We start from the raw sequence: 4,660 nt of genomic DNA on the forward strand, positions 1-4,660 counted from the left end.
TCAAAGACTTACATAGTTAAAGATGTAATTATTAAATTCTTTCATTATAAAATCTGTGATCCCTGAAGTTTGGTGCCACCTTGTGTGACTCAAGTGTGACAGACGATCTAATTATCTGATTATTTCATTATACAAATCTGTCTTTTTCTACTCCAGGAAGAGCGGAGTCTTGATCCAACATGTTGGTTTTAAATTGGCTCTTGTGATTTATTTCTTTCCTCCTTCCTTCCTTCCTTCCTTTCTCTTCCTTCCTTCCTTCCTTTCTTTCTTTAAATCTATGTTGACATTGATTTGTTATCTCTCTAGGGGTTAATTATGAGCAATTATCTCTTTATTCGTTCATTTTCCTCATATCTATGATTAAGAACTCAATGACCCTTCAATATTGAGCAATCATTTAGGCTTCACGCATAAAACACCATTCACTGGTTTAAAGTTTATTCATTTAATTATGAAAATCTGTCATTATGTATTCAGTGAACACTGTAGTTTTGAGCTTCCATCGTGCCAGACCAACACATCATCGAATACACTTACTTCCTTAACTGTTAAGCTAGGAAATTAAATGATAATTCATCACTTAATTAAAGAATTTAAAATACAGGTAATGTTATGGACGATAAGTCTCTTTTGGAATCAGATATTGGGAGTTGATGTAACATCATCTCATTACTTCGTCATTTAGCTATACAAAGAGATCTTTACATCAGCGATATATTTAGGAGTTTGGTGCCATTTCATCAGTGTTAATATAAAATGCCTACTATTTATTTTCATGTTAATTTATTATCAATTTAATTATCATCAATTTAATTTTGGCATTGGCCCAGGCCCTGGCCCTGGCCCTGGCCCTGGCCCTGGTCCTGGCCCTGGCCCTGGCCCTGGACCTGGCCCTGGCCCTGGCCCTGGACCTGGCCCTGGACCTGGACCTGGCTGTTCTGGACCAATGCAAATCTAAACAATGCTGAGAAACCATGGGATCTACCTCCTCTAAAAGGCAGAGAATGAAGAGGGATTATTTTATTTTCAAAAAAGAGGAAAGGTTTATGGTAGAGGCGATTAATTGTATTGTATCCATTCTAGGAATTAGAAAATTGAAGCATAGAAAAACGGGTTAAAATACTCATCATTGTACTTGAATGGCATTATGATGCTTTCGTTTTCACGCTTATGGCACAATAGACTTGTTGTAGCTTGAGAGACTGGTAAATATATAGAACCCAAAAGAAAGAGCCCAGCTTTGTTTTTGTGAGAAACTCAGTGAGGCTGTAAGGTTAGTTCATCTTTAGGTATGCTACTTTTAGCATGTGGGAGGGGCACTAGAATGTGACAGAATATTGGTTCATAAATGTTGCCTGGCATCCCTGCTTGCAGTCTGTATTCTGTTATCATGGGCCAAGTACCAGAGAGCAGCTTCGAGAAAGTGTTATCATGGGACATTACAGTCTCCCAAGATAACGATCTCCTAAATCTTTCAATGACAGCATTTGATTCCCCTAAGCAAGTCATAGCCAAATCTCTGGAAGTTTGCCTACAGCTTTTACTGGTCATCAAATTCTAGGTTTCCTAATTATCAGAGAACTTTCAATTTCTTCTGTTTATGAATTCTCTCTCTCCTAAGAATTAATTCTATGGAAAGAAAGATAATAAGACTCACAGGTATTCATCAAAAGGTGAGTTTGTCATTGTTAACTTCCTTCAGCATGGTGATAATCCATTTGTTAGAGTAGACTTAGGGATTATTGGATTGCAGTCCATTTCTTTTGAGGCAGCTGTCCAACATGAAATATGTAGGATCTTCTAAAAACCCTGCATACACAATGACCTTTCAGCATTTAAACATTTCACGACTCTGCTCTCCGATTAAATAAGGGATGAACCTGGGAGTTTCCCACAATCATGTGGGAGTCAGTGAGAGTCAATTTTGTCGAGTATGGCAGACCATTTCATCATCTGATTATGTTGTCATTTGATTATTAAAATAGGACATTAGATAATCCATGATCAGTGGATTCCTCGATGTGGGAAACAATTACTATGGACCATCTAAATATCAATTTTGTAGTTAAAATATTTAAATTAATCACGACAGCATCGTTCAAGAGCCTAGTTTGGAGCCACCTTAGGGAAGTAGATGATGTTACGTGAACTCATTGTTAGATTATTTAACTATATAAAACAATGATGATATCATCCATGACACCTGCAATCTGGTGCCGCAGATCATCTAATTACATAATTAAAGTATTTAAATAGACAGTCTGTGTTAATACCCAAGATAATGTAAATATTTGTGTGGTTATGTAAACAACAACCCTCCATTCCATGAAGAGACCTGTAAAGCTCCCCTTGTGGAGATAATTTGCAATATCTTCACGTTTTATGATTCACTGACTCAATTGATGATGATGACATCCTTCATGACTGGAGTCTGGCCATGCTTCCCTGCCAGTAAAATGCCACATCTCCTATTTATTGTGACAATTAGCTATTGCTGACTTATTCAATTCTTTAAATTATATAAGCGACAGACAATGCCTTCACCGATTACGACTAGTGTGCAAATTTCTCTCAGGGAAAAGGATAGGAAAGATTTAGACATGGGCAGAGCATTTTGTGAATGCTCTATGCATCTCACATAGTAAAAAGGATGCTGGATGATTGAGTCCAGAAGATTGCTTGGGGCCATTGGAGAAGTACAAGGAATTCACCAAGGCCGGCATGGTGGTCTGTGTGTTGACTACCTGCTTGTCCTCCACATCTTCACATCGGTTGTGATCTACCATGAGAAGAATTAGTGGCACTAGGAGGTCGGCACCATCTCCGAGACCTGGCAAAAGGATGACGACCCAGAACACGGAAGAACATCTCTCTCTCAGATATGCTGTTTATGCCCAAGCTGCAGCCATCTTTTTCAGCTGATAGCAACATCTTGGTTACTACTTGTAAGCCAGGAATGGGCCCATTATCTCGGAGTCTGCAGCACCATAACAGAGATTCAGGTGCTGGTGATGATGTCAGGCCAACAGAATTCATCATGCAAGACAGTAAGATTATCTGACGATTAACTTATGGCATTTTGAAAATCCTTGATGACAGCATACATTTCCATATCTGTCAAGTCTGCCCAGGATTGGAAGATAGTTAAAGATGTAATTATTAAATTCTTTCATTATAAAATCTGTGATCCCTGAAGTTTGGTGCCACCTTGTGTGACTCAAGTGTGACAGACGATCTAATTATCTGATTATTTCATTATACAAATCTGTCTTTTTCTACTCCAGGAAGAGCGGAGTCTTGATCCAACATGTTGGTTTTAAATTGGCTCTTGTGATTTATTTCTTTCCTCCTTCCTTCCTTCCTTCCTTCCTTCCTTCCTTCCTTTCTTTCTTTAAATCAATGTTGATATCGATTTGTTATCTCTCTAGGGGTTAATTATGAGCAATTATCTCTTTATTCGTTCATTTTCCTCATATCTATGATTAAGAACTCAATGACCCTTCAATATTGAGCAATCATTTAGGCTTCACGCATAAAACACCATTCACTGGTTTAAAGTTTATTCATTTAATTATGAAAATCTGTCATTATGTATTCAGTGAACACTGTAGTTTTGAGCTTCCATCGTGCCAGACCAACACATCATCGAATACACTTACTTCCTTAACTGTTAATCTAGGAAATTAAATGATAATTCATCACTTAATTAAAGAATTTAAAATACAGGTAATGTTATGGACGATAAGTCTCTTTTGGAATCAGATTTTGGGAGTTGATGTAACATCATCTCATTACTTCATCATTTAGCTATACAAAGAGATCTTTACATCAGCGATATATTTAGGAGTTTGGTGCCATTTCATCAGTGTTAATATAAAATGCCTACTATTTATTATCATGTTAATTTATTATCAATTTAATTATCATCAATTTAATTTTGGCATTGGCCCAGGCCCTGGCCCTGGCCCTGGCCCTGGCCCTGGTCCTGGCCCTGGCCCTGGCCCTGGACCTGGCCCTGGCCCTGGCCCTGGACCTGGCCCTGGACCTGGACCTGGCTGTTCTGGACCAATGCAAATCTAAACAATGCTGAGAAACCATGGGATCTACCTCCTCTAAAAGGCAGAGAATGAAGAGGGATTATTTTATTTTCAAAAAAAGAGGAAAGGTTTATGGTAGAGGCGATTAATTGTATTGTATCCATTCTAGGAATTAGAAAATTGAAGCATAGATAAACGGGTTAAAATACTCATCATTGTACTTGAATGGCATTATGATGCTTTCGTTTTCACGCTTATGGCACAATAGACTTGTTGTAGCTTGAGGGACTGGTAAATATATAGAACCCAAAAGAAAGAGCCCAGCTTTGTTTTTGTGAGAAACTCAGTGAGGCTGTAAGTTTAGTTCATCTTTAGGTATGCTACTTTTAGCATGTGGGAGGGGCACTAGAATGTGACAGAATATTGGTTCATAAATGTTGCCTGGCATCCCTGCTTGCAGTCTGTATTCTGTTATCATGGGCCAAGTACCAGAGAGCAGCTTCGAGAAAGTGTTATCATGGGACATTACAGTCTCCCAAGATAACGATCTCCTAAATCTTTCAATGACAGCATTTGATTCCCCTAAGCAAGTCATAGCCAAATCTCTGGAAGTTTGCCTACAG

This window comes from Phodopus roborovskii, unplaced genomic scaffold, assembly GCF_943737965.1.
Source record: "Phodopus roborovskii unplaced genomic scaffold, PHOROB, whole genome shotgun sequence".
In the NCBI taxonomy this organism is placed as follows: Eukaryota; Metazoa; Chordata; class Mammalia; order Rodentia; family Cricetidae; genus Phodopus; species Phodopus roborovskii.